Here is an 18,619-nt window from a genome sequence, read left to right as displayed (position 1 = left end):
CGTGCTGTTTGTGTGTCATAGCATGACCAAGTATTTTTATTCTGGAAGGACCTTCATGCTTACCTGTTCTAGCCACTTTCTACAGAAACAGCCACTCCTGGGACCTCTGCAAGGACGGAGATGTTCTCAGGTGCAATGTGGGCCTCAACTCACTGATAGAACTGGTTTCCAGTCAGGAGCGGGCCCATGTCCCTCTGAGCATTTTCCCGTGTGCCCAGTCTCTCGGTGCTTCTGTGCAGGGGCAAGGAGGGGTTTGATTGATCTGGTTGTGTGAGAGTAGGTGGTCTGCTCTGATATGTCCTCATCTAGCTTTTTTCTTTCAGATGAAGATAGTGTTGTTTATTGTCCTAAGGACCTTTACCTTGAGTCACAGACTAATCTGTGGGTTGTTACTTTGAGGCTATTAGATTGAAGCAAGAATAGAGTATAGAGTTTCTTCTAGCCTGGAACTCAGAAGATAAGCGGTTCAGGAAAGTCATGAGTTTGGTTAGTTTACCTACCCATCTATTGATTCGCTCTACCAACCCGCTTCCCACACAACCACAGCAAAAGGGACCAGTAGGAAGAAAGACAGGGCACTGATACAAGCTGAAAGCACTTTGGAAGAAATGATGGTGATGGCTCCTGGCAGTGGGCAAATAGGTCTCAGGGCGTCGAGGGCCCATCCCAGGACTCTGGCCAGTCTGAAATCACTTGTCAGGTGCTCGGAGTTGGCTAAGGCAAGGCAAAATAAAGTCTATCCCTGCTGTCCGCCCTCCCTTTTCTTCCGCCTCCTTTCCTCGTTTCTGGTACTGAACTCTAAATTGGTGAGCGGTGGAGGTGTGGATGAACGGCATACTAGACAAAATAGATCTTTCTTGGCCTGCTGACGATATGAAGTTTTACTGTGGGAGTTGGCCGTTAACATTGGGACAAAGTCTCTCTGTCTCAGTGGCCATCATTGTTCCCAGTAAGAAACTCTTTATTCAAAATTTGCAGCTAAGGGGCCCGAGAAGGGAGAACAGCTGTTTATGGTGCTGTTTCAGGTGTCAGGATAGGCATTCTTGGCTAGGAAAAAGCTGGGGCTCTCTTCTGTGTTGCCAACCACAGGAACTGACACTACTGGAGGGGTGTTTCTGCACGATGACATTTATTTAGATGGCCAGTGGCATTCTGGGGGCTGTTTTTTGTTTTGTTTTGTTTTTTATCTCATTTCAAGGAGAGGAGCTTCTGAAGATTAAAAAACAAAAGTCTGACCACACTGATCTAACATTTCTCTTACAGGATAACCTGTTAGGGTTATTAGAACAGTTGTCCATATCACTGTGGGTATATGTTTATGTGTGGGTAACACTGATGCGGGGAGGGAGAAAGAATCCAGGGCATGTTAAGGACTTAGGGAAGTTCACACGGGTCCCAGTGCTCCTCTCAAGGATCTTGCGTCTCGCCTGGGGAGGTGCTGTTCCCTCTGGTGTACACAAACCACTGGCCAGTAAGGACAGTGTGCAGCTCAGTCCACACTGAGGTTGAAGGACGCATACACAGCAGAAGGAGAAGGCAGAGGTACTGGATCAGTGTCAGTAGGGGAAGGTGCCGGGCTGCTGCAGCAGTCAGAGGACTGGGAGACACTGAGGATCCCCAGACCAGCAGAGGAGACCGGAGAGGGGTAGGGCGTGCTAGGGGCGCAGGGTTGGTAGGGCTGGAACCCCAGAGAAAGGCTCTCATTTCATTGGAACTGCCCATGTACTATAGGTTTTATTTTAGCTTTTGACCTTTTAGTCTTGGAGGCCCAGGGAGGTTTTCTGTAAGGAGCTGGGGCTGGAAGCTGGAGAGAGAGAATGAGGGAAAGAACTCAGCACCTGCTGGCCTCATCATGTCACTTACCAGATAACGTACTTTGGAACAAGTTAGGCGTCCCTCAGATTACCAACCTTGATCGTGGGGGAAAAGGACTGCCAAAGGAATGTAATTCCCCAGGAAAGGTTCCTATTTTAAGTGCTATATAATTAACGTGACTTTAGGTTAGCAACTCAGTTTTCTTTTGGTTGTCTACTTTAATATGTTAAAATTATCAAAACAGAAGGCAAGAGCCTGACGATATGTTTTCTGACTAATAGGTTTGGCTGAGTAAAGCTTTCAATGCATATGAAATCTTCTGGACTGAATGGATTATCTTTGAAGTGCTGCTGTTTTTCTGTTGTAAGCTCCTGGAGGACAGGTTTGAAAAGCAGAAATAGGATTTCCATGCTGGACCCCCGCTGGTAGTTCATGATTTCTGCCCCTCACGTAGGATTGCATCTAAAAGCTACTAGTTTCTTCATCTGCTCATGAGCAGCTACTCCTTATACATCTGAGAGTCCTTCCTGAGTGAAGGTCTGGTGAACCTGGATGGAAAGTCAAAAGGTCTGTGGGCCACTGATATGGCCCCTCAGAGGCACCCATCAGCAGGAAGCTCCCCTGCTGTGTCTGCTGGCCCTGCCCACGTCTGACTTTGTCCTTTGTCCTTTGCAGCTATCAAGGCTAATAGGTACAGAGAACCAACTGAAAGATCTGCCTCTCCTTCACCCGGAGGTCATCATTGTTTCCTTTCATTCTTCCTTTAAGCAGATTGGGACCTCTGTTCCATATCTGACAGTTTTGTCTTTCCCTGCTGTTTTCACTACACGTTTTTGCCTAGGTATTTCTTTCACACTGCACTTCCAGCAGCTGCCTATCTGGGTGAACCAGGAGTAGCCATTGTCCTGTTGGTGGCATTTACATGAGGCCATTTTCAGTTGTTCGGAGTTATTTCTTACTGAGTGTTTTCGTAATGTAAATCTTCCGAATTTCTGACTGTCTTGGCTGGATTCTGTACAGAGGACTATGCCAGGTCGGAAGGGCGTGAGCCTAAGGTGTGATACGGCAGTGATTGCTAAATGCTTCCCAGGAAGGTCCTGCCAGTTGGGGTTCCCACTTCCTCGGTCCCTGGCTGACATGGAGTACCAGCATCAGACGCACCCTCTGCTAACCGAGAAGGGTTAAGAGCATTGAGCTGGAATATGACTTCCGTGCTGGGAGTGTGGGTGTGGAAAAGGACCTTTTCTGTGCCTCAGTGTCCCCATCTGTAGAAGGGGTGCCAGTGGTTTTCACAGCAAGAGTTGTTTTGAGGACTAACCATAATAACACATGTAAGATGCTCATTAGAATGTGTAGCAAACAGTAAAGCACTGAAATGTTACTTTTTTTAGAAGTAGAGAGAAATGGCATTTCATTCATTTTATTTTGCGCAGTGATAATAAAGTTGTATCTGTAAGGGGTGTATATAATTATATGGAGAATTTAAAGCATGAACATAACACGAACTCCTATGTGTTATGTTCACAGAGGGATTTGCTAGGTTCTTAGAAGCCCTCTGAGGGACCCTCCTGATTATAATCTTCTGCCCTCCGGTCCAGAGGTAGCCTGCATCGTGAGGTTCGCTTTAGCCGAGTTCATGGTGTGTAAAGCATACCATCAGGGAGTTCCAACGTGCAGGAAGTGAGCAGAGCTTCAGTGTCCACGCAGGGAAATCTTGTACTTGTACTTCAGCATTTCATAGTATGTTTGCGGTGATACGTGCGAAGTTAATGTCAATGGTACAGGTTAGTAAAGCGCAGAGACACGGTGTTTCCCGAGACCTACAATCAGTTCCGGCTGAGGACTAGACTGCAGGCTGCTGGCAGCCTGACCTTGTGTTTTCAGCCCGTCTAACCTGCCTCTTGCTGGGCGAGAGCCTCCAAGGGGCTGGAGGAGAGAGTGGGAGGACAGATTAGGTGGCCACTGTGGGGTGGGGTCACCCACTGAATGCGTCCTCTCCCTTTTTGTCCTTTCTCCACCTTGCTCATTGGAACAGTATGAACAGTCTTACTCTGGTGTTCGTTTGAATCCAGCCAGCCACCCACCTGGAGCTTCAGCCCCTCTGTGCGGTTCCATGCTGAGTAGGATAATTGCATTTTGCTATGTGCTGCACTGCACACAAGAGCATTGGGGCCTGCTTGTCTCTTGGGGGCCAACTTCCCTTCTGTCCACGGACGGAGGCCAGGGTGGGCACCGCATGTGGCACGGTCTGTGTTAGGAGCACAGGCACGGAGGAGCCTGGGCCCCAGAATGCCCTCCCACCACCTCGGCACTCAGTAGCCACTCTGGGTCTGCCCAGTGAGCACAGAGCATACGTCACAAAGCGCCTTCATGTCTGTCGCTCGCTCCCTGCAGCCCTCAAGGAGTATGGCGATGTTATTAGCCTCGTCTAATAGAAAAGTAAATTACGGCTGAGAGAGAGAGTGGCTCACCCGCGGTTACCCCTAGTTTCAGTTACGTCACAGCGCTAGAGCTTGGGTCCTCGGTTTCGCTGCTCCGCCACAGTTGTTCTTCCTGGTGGAAGTCTGGGGCGCGGGGCAGGCAGCAGTGTTGCCGTCCCGCCCTCCACCTGGTTCTCTGTGTTGGGCCTAGCTTCGTAGGATTTGTTGGGGTGAGCAAGGTTCTTACCAGAGTGTTCTTTGCCAGTGAGCACAGCTGACCTGAGAGCAGTGTCAGGTCCCTTTGGGGACGAGCTGGTCAGATTTGGTGGCAGCCTACCTCCCCTTTTATGTAGGGTCCTAGAGGGAGATGTTCCCCGGGTCTGGGGTGTGTTCAGGGCTCCAGAGTCCACTCCGCTCTGGCGGCACTTAAAGGCAACTTAGCTTTTTGAGTTGGGGATCGTTTCTCTTGCTGGCTGGAGCCTTAAGCTGCGTGGACAGCATCTTGACTGTACAAGGCCCTGGTTCTTTATCTCGATTCCTCTGCTGGTGTAACAGGGAGCACAGCCTTCCTATATTGTTCAGTCTGACTCACAGTTCGAATTCAGCCTCCTGATACAGTATATATTTAATTCAGATTTGCTCACAGGTGAATAAACAGCATTTGGTAAGGGCTTGAAGTTTTTATTTTATCATCTGATAACACCTGGTGGACCGTGTCTTCTGTGTTAACTGTAAAAGTGTTCTTAGAAAGCCCCCTCCTGCTCAGCTTGAGTGTTTTTGTGTAGATTAACTCTTTAAAGCTTGGGGCATTCCTGTTCTCCTTATCTCTGACCAGGAGGTAAAGGGTCTGTGCCACAGAGGTGACATAACTTGTTCAAGGTCAGATGGCTATTGAGGGGCAGAGTGCCCATTCTAAGAGTTCCTTCTCTGCTGGTCCCTATAACTGTAACTGTCTACCCGAGGCCGTGTTACTAGTTCACACACAAAAGGTATGCACAGTTTAGTAACTATTGATTAAGCTTTTGGATCTGTTTATACTTGTGATAGCCTGGAATTAGATTCTTCTTCAGCAGATTTTCAGAAATTTTAAAAACTCATTTTAAGAGCCAAGACATGTTTAATGAATCCAGTTGAGATTGTTCAAATATGAGGTGGTAGGCCCCCAGCTTTGAATCCTTGGTCTTGGTGCAGATCAAAGGGCTCCCCCTCAGGTGAAAGACTGTTTCTTATGGTAAGGACCCTGAATCTAGCTTCAAACTCCCCAAGCTCAGTCTTCATATGAAATTCTTGCTCAATTTCCATTTTATTCTTACTAAAGCGATAGAGATGCAGGGGCAGATAAAGATCCAGGAGGATCTGAGGAATATCAGTCAACTCTCTTCCCCCAAATTCGATTCCTTGGCCTCCTGGCGCTGACTCAGACGCTGTCTGCTCTTCACCTAGTCCCCAAGCTCAGGCAGGATTGGGCATTTGGTAGGTGTTCAGTGACTGCCTGTTGGAGGGATGAATGGAGAAATCATCTATTATCGTCAAGTGTTTTAAACTACATTTCAAAACAGAGGAGGAAAAACCATGAGTCTTCCATCCTAATACAACCCCTTCAAAGTATTTTGGAGGAGAAAGCTCTTCTTCAGTTGGTCCCATCTTCTTTGTTGGTGCCCTGGGAAGCCGCCTCTGGCCGCCTGCTGTGGCTTCTCCCCCAGGCACCTGCAGTGGCCTCCTGAAACCTGGGCAAGTTGTCTCACCTCTCCACTTCCTCATCTGCCCAGTGCAACTCTGTCATGCTGCCCGATAATTAAGGACTGCAAGGTGTTCTTCAAGAACATATGGCTCTGTACCTTAAAAATCAGCTTTCGTCTACCTGGCAGTTAGTCTCCTGAGGGTTAGGGAAGCTTTTGTCTGTAACTTGGAGGTGGCAAGGTGTCTCCTTAGTGAGACTCAATGGTAGCGGGAAAAAAAATCCAAGGGTCATTTGTTTCCTTTGCCCCAGATTCACTTGCATTTTAATATATTTGTCAATCAAATGTTTGTTATCTTTAGCAGCTCTGAATGTTGGATACTGGATGTGTTGATGCCGATGTTTTCCTAACTCTTAGTGGCTAAGCAAGGTAATACATAGTTAAATTGAGCCGTGATATGCTTTTGGTGGGTATGAAAATGTAATTTGATTTCAAAGTAATTTTCCCTTGAGAATTTCTGCTTGTAAGAGGAGGCTGCTGAACTCAGTACGGAAAAAGGCAAAGAAGTTGAGACTCTTAAGGTCTTACATACAAACTGTGAGACAAATTGAAGCCTACAGAAAATGCCCAGTTTACACATGGACTGTACTTTTACAAGTTCGTTTGGAAGTCAGTGGTTTAAAACTTGGGATTGGCTTCCTATCAGAGATGCTGTTGCGAAGGGCTGGTTGTAGTCTTGGCCGAAATCCCAAAACCTTGTGTGCCTGCCCTGCAAAGGTGGGGCAAGCACAGCAGGTGACATTCCCACTTACCGATTCGTCACAACACACTGACAGGTATAGGAGGTTTATGGTGAGTGGAATTGTGGGGACATGGCGAGACCCACTTTTCCGGAGACCCCAAAGGGGCCGATGTCGATGGCTGAGTCTCCTAGTCAAGTTCATTGAGAACAGCCATCCTTCCCTGTTCTTGGTAGAGCTGTGCCAAGGGCACGCGTTCCCTTGTTCTCAGCAGCGATGTGGTTATAGAAGCTCATCCTGTCGGTGCACAGGAGGTAGGAAGAGGGAAGCACAGAAGGGGTCCTATCCTGAGAGGTGAGGTGGGGAGACGGATGGGGTCTCATCCTGAGAAGTGATAGGGGAAGAATGAGGTCTGGGGCACAGCCCGTGGGAAGCTCCTGGAGGGAAAGGAGCGGCATTGATGTGGGGCTTTGGCCATCGGGAGCCACGGGGGTGAGGACACTAATGTGAAGCTGTTCGCTAGGCAGGCCACAGCTCCCAGACTTCCCTTGTGTATAAGGCACTTGGATTTGGGGTGCGGCGGTGTGCGTGTGTGTGTTTAGGACAGGTCTGCGATCATAACTCTCATGGTGACTTGGTGTCCGCAGGACCAGGCAGAGGGCCATGTTGTTGAGAACGTCTCTGTGACCAGCTCCATTTTGTGAGGGAGACAGATAATGGACAGGCACACCTAGGGTTTTTGTTGCTTTATGTTTCTACAGAAGCTATTGAGTAACCATAAGTATTTACTTACAATAATTTTGGGTCACTAAGTGGGTGGCCAGCTGATTGGGCTGTGCTGGGAGGGAATGACTCACCTGCCAGCTCCGGGATGCCTGGGCTCCCTGGGCTCTGCTGCCCCCACAGGGCTGAGGTGGCAGGGTGGAGGGAGTGCCCCGGGAGCTTGACCAGGCCCCCACCCCACACGTGGCTGCTGGTCAGCAGGTGTCCTCCGGATCCTGGCTGTTCGTGCAGCTTAATCACTGCCTCAGAATGTTAAAAAATTAGCCGTTTAGGGGAACATCTGTGGTACAAACAAACTTTTGGACTTTCACACAGGAAGAGGGCTTTTTTTCTCTGGCCTTTCATTTCATGGTTGATGCTTAAAAAATGCTTTACAAGGTAAAGTTGCAAACATCATTTTCTTGAACTGCAGAAGTAAAATTATTCATTAAAATACCTGTGCCAGTGGGTTATGCCTGGGAAGGGAAAACATGAGCACCGTGTCAACTCTTCCTGTAAACATGTCCATCAGGCAGAGGCCCTGAGACTGGTCTTGGGCTGAGGCGCTTGGCTGGCGAGTGTGGCCGAGGCAGGAAGGAAATCGCAGAATTTCACCAAGGAGGGAGGCTACCCCTGAGGAGTTCCTGTATCATTGCACCCAGAAGGCTGGTTCAGAGGGGACACCGCCAGGACGATTTTGGAGCGGCAGTGGTCTGTCTGATGGCCAGCATCTCGGAGCCTAGGGCTGATGCTGGAGAGTACCTCCTGGGTTAGGCTGACGTCAGACTCTGGTGCAAGAGGCACCTGAGTCCTCATGGGCAGCCCTATTTCTCAGGCTCCCAGTCCTGTGGTTAGAGGTGCTCAGAAGGAGTGTTTTGGGTTGTCAGGGTCCCTGCCAGGGGTTTTGTCTGGAAGTGGCCTGTGCTGTGGGCCAAGCTTGGCAGCTGTGAGTCTAGAGCTGCTCCTGCCTTGAGGCCTTTGCTCTGGCCAGTCTTCTACCAGGAAAGCTGTCTCCAGCTGTCTTTAGGGTTTTCACCACCTCCCTAGGTCCTTGCTCCAATGTCACTTTCCCAGTGAGGGCTTCTCTGATTGTTTGAATTTGCACCACTCCACACCAGATACCCATGTCTGCCTTCGCTGCTGTATTTTTCTCAGCAATTATCATCACCTGACACACTGTAATGTGTCCCTGGGTTTTGGTTTTGAGGGGATCTAGCAGCCCCACTAGAATGTGGGTTTCGTGAGGGCATGGGCTCGGTTTTGGTCTTTGGTCTCTCCAGTGACCGGAAGCATGGGTGGCACATAGTAGGTGCTCAGTGAACCTGTGTCGAGGAAGCGGATGAAGCAGCGTGGTTTTGAGGTCTCTGCATTTGCCTCAAATCACTGAGGCTCCTGTGAGGTGCTGGTGGAGTCCCTGCCATTTCACATAAAGCGTGTGATGGAAAAGCAGGTGTGTGGTGTGTCTGACGTCAGTGCTTCGTGCCATGTCCAAACTCCAGAGTTCTTTCTCTTCTTACTTGGATGTTGACTTCAGAATGGCTGGTCTTTCTTTCTGACTCATGAAGGCTTGCTCTACTTTGAATCTGAAACATTAGGGGAAAGTGAAACTATAAAACGCATGATGCATGATTAGCTCTTATTACATTTTACTTTCTGTACGTATTTCCCTCCCTGCCATCTCAGCACCATCCGAGCCTCCATCACCGTCCCCTGGACAGTGCTGCAGCCCTCTGCCCGTTCCACCTGAGGCCGCTCCCTCCGAGCCGCCTGCCAACCCACACTCCGGCCCCACAGCAGCCAGGGGTCTGCTCTGTAGCCCCGGCACTCACCCATCTCGGCCACAGTCACCCTCACAGCTTTAACCACCAGTTCTGTGAGTGTCGTCAGGCCCGTCGCCCCATTAGGATGTAGCTTCCTAGGGGCAGGGACCACGTCTGCCTTAGGTAGGTCATGTCCCTGAACCCTGGCTGGCACAGTGGCCATGTTTTTTCAGTAGATGGGGTTAATACTGTAGTAGCTTACCTCCTTTAAGACACTGTGACGAGTAAAAGGAGAGCCTATATTTTTATGAAATAACAGAAAAACCGTGGCTTTGTAGAGTCAGGAGTACTTCGAGAAGTCATTTCACAATCTGAGTTGTCTGCGCTGGGCGAGTTAGAGGCCTCGGAGCTCCCCTCGACCCTCCCAGGACTGTGACATGGAGCTGTGGGATGTGCTGTGAGCTGTGACAATGAGCCAAATGCGCCTGCTGAGCGGGGCAGGGAGGCTAGAGAGGTTCCTGGGGTGATGCGGGGAGCCCTGGAATTCTCGGTGGAGGGGGATGGTGGTTGTGCAGTGTGGGTGCTGCCAGCATCCTCTCCCTGCCCTCTCTCAGGCTGGCCCCGGGACCACCTTCCCACCCTCCCGTACCTCCACACCCACCCTGTTCTCTCCTCTGACTGTGGCCCCCAAACCAAAGCAGGCCTGGCTCTGCTGCAGGTCCAGAGCATTCTGTACCCACAGAGCATGCGGATGGTTTCAGCCAGCTGCCAACACAAAGGAAGGTGGCTAATTAGTTTGTTAATTTATGGTAAGGTGGCATGTGTCCCTTAAAGGAGAGGCTTATTTTAAGCGCCTTTAAACCTCTCACAGGAATTATGCTTTGGGGCTGGGTAAACTTGCCAGGCACCTTGTAAAGGTAAGAGTTAGCATTAATGTTTACAGGTGGGAAAAACCTGGGCTCCAACTTTTATCTTGTGACAGGCTATGTGAAGTATGCAGAACACAGTGTTTCTCTACCCAAGATCTCAATCCTGGACCACCCACAGGGTACAATGCTAAGAACATGAGGCCCAGGATTGTCTTAATGCCTTTTACCTGCTGTGGGGGTGGGGAGGGGCTCCTTCGGAAAGAGAGGGAGGGAACCCCACGGGAGCAGCTGTTCCAGGACGGGTTGCAAGGCTGCAAGCAGGTCAGTGCACTCAGTCGCTTCTCCTCCCAATCTTATAGAAAGTGAAATGTCAAAGGCTGGCGTTTGGAAACAGCAGTGTCAAAGCCATGAGGATAGAGCAGGACTTCAACCAGAAACTGTGGACTTTTAGGCCTGATCCTCCTTTGTTGTGGGGCCTGTCCTGTTCATTGTAGGGTGTTACAGCATCCCTGCCCCTACCCACTAGATGCCAGTAATACTTTCTCTCTTCCCCTTATGACAACCCAAAATGTCTCCAGATATTGCTATGGATCCCTTTGGGGACGGGGGTAGAATCGCCCCACTTTAGAACCACTGGGCTAGAACATGCATCAAGGGTCCCAAACTTTGTAAGACTGGGAATACATGGTGGTGGAGTTTGTCTAACAAACTGTAGCATAGCCATGGCAGATCCCAGAATGAGCCCCATGTTGGGGCAGCCCCAAGTCCGATCCTGTTGCTTGTTCTCAGTCTCATTGCTCGTGGAATAGACACAGGCGCTCACTTGAGGAAGGAGCTTTGGTATGGTGGCACATCTGGGCCGCCCAGGTGTTTTTGGGACTGCCCAGGGATCAAACTTGGACTCCTCTACATCCAAATGTGTGTACACAAAGCAGCACATTAGATGTTTGAATTTTGCAGAAAGAAAGGCATCTCTGCAATGCCATCTCTGTGGCTGTTTCTGCCTGATTCATTTCTCACTCACTCTCTGCCACCCCAGCAAATACCACCAGTAACAACAAAACACACTTCCTGTCCTTTAAATCTCAGTGCTCATGACACTTCCTGTCTCTTTTCTCACCTGCTCAAGTGACCTGGGCATTTTTTGTGATGCTTACCTTCCTCAACGTGTGGATGGGTATCAGAGGGCAAGTGAGCAGGTTTTATCCTGTAGCGTTTTGCTTCCTTATCAGTAGGTATCTAGGTATCGCTTGTTGTCACAGAGTCTTTTGTGTCAGGTTCTGCCATGGAGTCTGGGAACTGGCAGAGGTTGTGGGTGCCTACCTGAGTGGCATCTGAATGTGGGGCTGGCCTAGCCTAGCTCTGGTGTAAACCTACATTTTTTAAGGAACAGTGCTCTCCTTTGAAGATCTTTTCTGGAGACTTTTTAAATATGTAACTAAAGATACCATTTTGATAAAAAGAAAAGAAAGCTCTCAGAAACACACGCTTGTAAGCCATAGTCTCATCAGACTTAACCTTCTCATTGTCTTTGGGGAGACTGCTCTCCTTTGGCTGGGCACTTGTTCAGGTAGCAGTCAGGAAGTTTGATGGTGGTCACACGCAGGTCTCCATTGCACCCTTGCTTCCCGTGGACCTGCTACCTCTTCTGCCTTGCCTCCTCAGCCACTGTGGCTGAACCTTTGGAAAACTCCTCACTGCTCTTGGATGTCACTTATGTCAGGGGTCCCCAGTAACCTCCCACCCTCCAGGCTGCACAGCAGAAAGTGTGGTGGGCCAAGGCTTCACCTGTTTTTGCAGCTGCTCCCCAGCTCCACCTCAGATCATGAGGCATTAGATTCTCATAGGAGCACTAGTCTCTGTTGCCAAAAAGATTGGGGACTGCTGGCTTATGACACCTGATTTCACTGAGAAGAATCAATGGGCTGTCCCCTGAGTGTACCAGAAACCTTTATGTGACAGATATGTTGGTGCCTTTGCTAGAATTGTCATTGAGCATAGAAACATGTTGATACACAGTTACATTTTTTCAGGTTCATGAATTAGCTGGTCTCATTTTGTTATTTACACATTTCATGTTTGAGATTTTACTCAGTAGTTTACTTGTCAGTTTTGAATTATTTGTCACTGTCCTGTGGGCCTCTTCTGTTGTCTCCTTGAGCCTTGCTTGGCAGGCAACTGGTCACCCAGGTGAACTTAGGAAGACCTGTTGATCTGATTTACATACTTGGTGGGACAGTTTTGGTGGGGCAGGGCACGACAGAGACACGTGGTGCTCCCACCTTCCTCCATCCTGTGGGGCAGTGATAGCTGCCAATCGGGCATGTGGCCAGGTAGATAGAAGCAGTGCTGTAGTGCCCAGGACTTGCTGTGTGGAGTGCTGCCTCCTGCTTCCCCTCCTTCGTGTTGTGTTCCTTCATCCTGCTGCTCTTCAGTCCTGGGCCTGAGGGTCTGCACTCGGGATGACCCTGGAGGCCCAGGGAGCATTTCCTCCTTGGCTGTGTACAGGATCCCTGTGAGGCGCTCAGCGCTCTGTGTGCACAGCCCTCACTCACAGCGTAGCTGTCCCAGCTGGCGAGGACAGTCCAGGCCTACCATGGTTCTTAATAAGCCTCAGCCTGGCAACCGTGACTTCTTTCCCACTTACCTCTGCCCCCGAGGGTCAAAGTCCCTGCTAATCTCTGGAGGAAATAATTGAATTTTAGTATACTTCTGTTATGATTGTGTGCTTTGTTTATAGGGGCAAATTATTAAGGTGCTGACTGAACCCCAGAGCTTGGTCCAACCCTTAGTACCTCTCATGAGATGGAATGTTTATGAAATGTATAAGGCACACTTGATTTATTGTTGAGCCATGGGGAATTCAAGAAAACAGCAGTTTTCCATAAAGAAATGGTGTGCTTTGGGCTCTCATAGGAGCGTGAGCCCTATCGTGAACTGCACATGCAAGGGAACTGGGTCAGGTGTTCCTTATGAGAATCTAATGCCTGATGAGCTGAGATGGAGCTGAGGCAGTGATGCTGGCGATGGGGAGCGGCTGAAAATACAGATTAACATTAGCAGAGAGGTTTGACTACAGAGAGACCATAATAAATCAGTTGCTTGCAGACTCACATCAAAACCCTATCAGTGAGTGGCAAGTGACAATTAAGCTGCATCTGGTGGCAGGCTTTACAGAGGCAAATGAACTGATGTACTTCAGTTGTACAGCTATATCTGGTGGCAGGCTTTAAGTCAGAATCTGACACTTATTTTAGTCTGCGCATGGCCTGCCCATCATTTTGTTTACCTCTTCTGTCCATGCTTCTTTTTCGCACTGTGGACTTGTCTCAGAGTTTTAGTAAGCCCACAAGCTAACCCTAGCCAGATGAGTTAAAAAAAAAAAAAAGTCACTGGAGAGCTTCTTTGAAAAGGGGGAAAGACCTACTCATGAGACAGCCAAAGACTCTAAGACTACCAACAAAAAGAAAGCTGCATTTAAAAGAAAATACCTAGAATCCTACTTAAATTATGGGTTCATTGCAACAGGTGATTCACATTCTCCAAGCCCGCTTTGTATAATATGTGGTGACTGGCTATCCAACGAAGCCATGAAACCTTCAAAACTGCTTTGCTGCATGGAAACGAAACACCATGCATTAAAAGACAAGCCTTGGAGGTTTTTTTTTTTTTAAAACGTGAACATGAAGAATGGAAATAATTATTGAAGGCTGCCAGTTCACTAAACGTGTCTGCCCTGAGAGCATCATTCTTCGTGGCTAACCGCATTGCTGAAGCTAAGAAGCCCTTTACTATTACCTGCTTGTTGCTAAGGACATTTGTCATGAACTTTTAGGAGAGGCTGTGGTTCAAAAGATGGCACGTGTTCCTATTTCAGCTAGCACCATAACTAGATGAATTGATGAAACAGCATAGGATATCGAGGCACAGTTGTTAGAGAGGATAAATGAGTCACTGGTATGCAATCCTGGTTGACAAGTCTACCGACGTTGACAACAAAGCATTTTTACGTGATGTGTTTTTAAGGAGAATGTGTATGAGGATATGTTATGTGTGCTTTTGTTGCCAAACCAACACCACAGCTGCAGAACTATTCAAATCTTTGAATGATAACATATTAGGGAAACTGAATTGGTCATTTTGTGTTGGTACATGCACGGACAGAGTGGCTGCCATAACTGGATGGCTTTCTGGACACTACTCGTGTCAAAGAGGTCGTTTCTGAATGTGAGTCTATGTACTGTAGCATCCATAGAGAAAAGCTGGCTAGCCAAAAAATGTCACCTGAACTTAACATTTTGCAGGATGTGATTAAAGTGATCAACCACATTAAAGAACATGCCCTTAACTCACATCTGTTTGTGCAGCTCTGTGAGATGGACACAGAGCACACACGTTTTCTCTTATACACAAAAGTGAGATGGCTTTCTAAAGGTAGATCACTGGCTTTTGAGTTATGAGAGCTGCTCCAGAGATTTCTTTTAGAAAAACAGTTACCACTGGCAGCACATTTCAGTGACACAGAATGGGTCGCAAAACTTGGTCGTATGACATATCAACCTGCTTAACCAATTCAGTCTTTCACTTCAGGGGAGAACGACAACTGTGTTCAAGTTGGTAGATAAAGTGGCTGCATTCAAAGCCAAATGGAAATTATAGGGGCGATGAGTGAACATTGGGATTTTTGATGTTTCAAACATTAGCGATTGATTGAGCCAGGGCTTTCTTTCTCCCAGCTGGTGCATGATCCCGTCTCAGCTTTCAAAAGAGTTTGAGCATTACTTCCCAACCACAAAAGAAGGAATAGATCTGTGACCCATTTATGAATAAGCCAGGTGAATCAACTTTGTCCATGCTAGAAGAGGATCAGCTGTTTGAGATCGCAAATGATGATGTCCTTAAAAGTATGTTTGAGACAACTTTAAATCTCCGTACATTCTGGATTGAAGGCAGAATATCGTGAGATGGCCATAAAAGCACTGAAAAGCCTGCTTCCATTTCTAACATCCTATCTTTGTGAAGCAGGGTTTTTTGCAGTGACAGCAACCAAAATGAGATTATGGAGTAGACTGGACATAAGCAACACACTTCAGGTGTCACTGTCTCCCATCACCCCCAGATGGTATTGTCTAGTTGCAGGAAAACAAGCTCAGGGCTCCCAGTGATTCTGCATTATGGCAAGTTGTATAATTATTTCATTATATATGACAACATAATAGATATAAAGTATACGATAAATGTAATGCACTTGAATCATCCTGAAACCACCCCCTCCACCTGGTCCATGGAAAAAATTGTCTTCCATGAAACCGGTGCCTGGTGCCAAAAAGGTTGGGAACTGCTGAGCTAGAGACCTATAGCACTGTCATGTCAGCACCAGGTGCCACATTTAAAAAAATTTGGTTCTCTTAGATGTTTTTTACAAAGTCAGTTCATTATATTCTCCTAATATTTCCTTGATACTGTGTGATTGGTTAATTCTTTCATATTTTTGTACTTTGCTTGGAGTCACAATGATCTTACCAGTAAAAGAAACCTCCTCTCAACTGTGGTGCAGCTCCAGAGTTCTTGATGATGGCTCCTTGGCTGAGAATGGGACGTAGAGTGTATTCCAGGGTGATCCTGTCTGAGCCTCCCTGCTATGTGGAACCGAGGTTTATATGGCACTGCAGGGACTGCCCAGGCTTTTGGCTGTTTTTGCCATCTGCTGCCTCTCTTCTCCACCTCCGTGCTCATCATGTTTGGGTCACAGGATGTTCCGCCTAGATTTGTTTTTTTGCATCTCGAGATGAGCATCTCCATTAGCTCTTCTCTTGTGGTGACTGAGGTGTCATCCACTGCATACCATCGATTACTGTGTACTCACCTGTCTTTCCTGTTCTTGGTGCTGTTTCTGCAGGATTCTGGCTTCTTCATAGTTTTCTGTGTCTCCCTTCTTTATGTAAGTGTAGAGAGGATATTTTTGTCTATTCTTTATGAAGAAATAGATACACAATACAAGAAACAGAGCTCTGGCTGCACTCCCTTAGCTATTTAAATTTATAAAATTAAGCATTCAGTTGTATTCAGCTTGTTTTTATGTTATAATATTGATATGCTTTCTGTCACCTGTATGTATTGTTATAGACTCATGATTTTTCCCAATTTCAGCTTATTCTGATTAGCTGTACTTACTGATCTCTTTTTAGTGTTTACAGCACAATTTGGCCATTGGCAGCCCCTATAGTCCAGCTTCCCTGCCCTTTCCTGCTGCCACGACTCATGAAGGCACCTCCTTTTCAGACCCACCAAGGAATTCCTGGACCATATCGATCGTCTTTTGTTTCCAGGACATGGAGTCAGGTGCTCTCCTGGATTCTTTTAATGGAAAATACTGTTAGAAACAGATCTGGGTGCCCTGAGTTCATTTCGTGTTGTTCTATAGCAGTCTGGTGGTGAGTAAGCTAATGATGTCACTGCAAGAACACTTCATGGTCAGAGTTAGAAATTTTTTTTATGGTTGTGGTTATAACTTTTTTGTATTTCCAATTTTACTTTATGCTATCTCATCCTTTCTAATACCTATCTGAAATTTTAACTGTATTTATACCCACTTTTCTTCAATATTTCTTTGTGTCTCATTGACAACTGTTTTGTTGTTGCTTTGTTGACAAATTACCAAAATGCTTTCCAAAAACATTTTAACAGCAACACAGGTTTATGGTGCCAGCAGCAATTGTACTTGCTCACCAACATTGGGTGTCTCTGTGTATTGAAAACATATTTAATCATCATTCTTATCTATTAATTCATCCCCCCATTGCTTTATCTTGTTTTTGAATACAGTGCATGTTTTCTTCTCTTGGTTACTTGAGGTATTTTGGTGCCTACGCCTTGTCCATTGCTTCATTAAAAGTCTTGATTTATAGATTTGAATGAGTTCTTATATATAAATTAATGCAGTCATGTGATACAACTTTTTTTAATAACAGCTTATTGAGATATAATTCATATACCATACAGATTACCCATTTAAAGTGTATAATTTAGTGGTTTTTAGTATATTCACAGGGTTATACAAACACTACCACCATTCAATTCCAGAACATCCTCATCATTCCAAAAAGAAACTCCGGACCCATTAGCAGTCACTCCCCATTCCCCCTCCCCTAGCCCCCGGCAACCACTAATCTACTTTCTGTCTCTATAGATTTGCCTGTTTGGGACATTTTATGTAAATAGAATCGTATTAGTATGTGGCCTTTTGTGCTTGGCCTTTCACTTAGCATCATGTTTTCCATATTCATCTATATTGTAGCATATATCAATACTTCCTTCCTTTTTATGGCTGAATGGACATTCGGGTTGTGTCTACTTTTGGGGCTACTGTGAGTAATGCCGCTATGAACATTCTTTTACAAATGTTTTCATTCCTTTTGAGTATACACCTGGGAGTGGAATTGCTGGGATATATGTTTCCTTTTGAAGAACTGTCAAACTGTTTGCCAAAGTGACTACACCATTTCATATTCTCAGCAGCAATGTATGAGGGTTCCAATTTCTCTACATCCCTATCAACCCTCGTTATTTTCTGTGTTTTTGATTATAGCCACCTTAGTAGGCTGAAGTAGAATCTCATCGTGGCTTTGATTTGCATTTCTGTAGTGGCTGATGATGTTGAGCATCTTTTCATGTGTTTATTGGCCATTTGTATTTTGGATCTATTGCCTATTTTTTTGTGTGTGGTGTTTGTGTGTGTGTGTGTGTGTGTGTGTGTGTGTGTGTGTGTGTGTGTGTGTTTTAAGAGTTTCTTATATAGTCTGGCTACAAGTCCTTTATCAGATACATGATTTGCACTTTTGTGAGGGTGCCTTTGAAGCACAGAAGTTTTTAATTTGGTGAAGTCCCTTTGATCTGTTGTTTTCTTTTGTTGCTTGTGCTTTTGGTTTCATATCTCAGAAACCATTGCTAAGGTTACGGAGATTTACTCTTATATTTTCCTCTAAGAGTTTTATAGTTTTAGATCTTACATGTAGATCTTTGATCCATTTGAGTTAAATTTTATATATGATGTGGGAAAAGCATCCAACTTCATTCTTTCGCATGCGGTTATACAATTGTCCCAGCACCATTTGTTGAAAAGACTGTTCTTCCTATCGAAGGATCTTGGCACCCTTGTCAAAAATCAGTTGGCTGTAGTAGATGTATGGATTTATTTCTGGACTCTATTCATCTATGTGTCTATCCTTATGACAGTACCAAACTGTTTTGATTGCTGTAGGTTTTTTTAAATTTTAAAATCTGGAAGTGTGAGTCCTCTAACTGTTCTTTTTTGAGATTGTTTTGGCTATTCTGGCTCCCTTGACTTTCAATATGAATTTTAGGATCAATTGGTCAATTTCTGCAAAGACACCAGTTGAGATTTTAATAAGGATCACATTGAATAATTTTAAAAGGTAAATATTTGTTTAAATAACTTAAAAACATAACTCTTTAATTGGTTTGGAGGTAACTATGGTGTATAGGGAAAAGTTTGGCTCTAAATCAGTTATTTTCCAGATTGTTAACCAGTTATTCCACAGTTTTTTTGTTTTG

General features: G+C 46.3%; 1 protein-coding gene across 2 annotated transcripts in view; it reads left to right on the top strand.

Moving 5' to 3' along the window:
* Positions 1-18,619, top strand: part of PDPK1 (3-phosphoinositide dependent protein kinase 1) — a 73,615-nt gene that overhangs the window by 8,191 nt on the left and 46,805 nt on the right. The gene's annotated exons all lie outside the window — the stretch shown is intronic.

This window comes from Pteropus medius, unplaced genomic scaffold (genome assembly GCF_902729225.1).
Source record: "Pteropus medius unplaced genomic scaffold, Ma_sr-lr_union100, whole genome shotgun sequence".
NCBI classification, from domain to species: Eukaryota; Metazoa; Chordata; class Mammalia; order Chiroptera; family Pteropodidae; genus Pteropus; species Pteropus medius.
The sequence above is the reverse complement of the archived record's forward strand: the minus strand, read 5'-3'. Positions and strand labels throughout refer to the sequence as shown.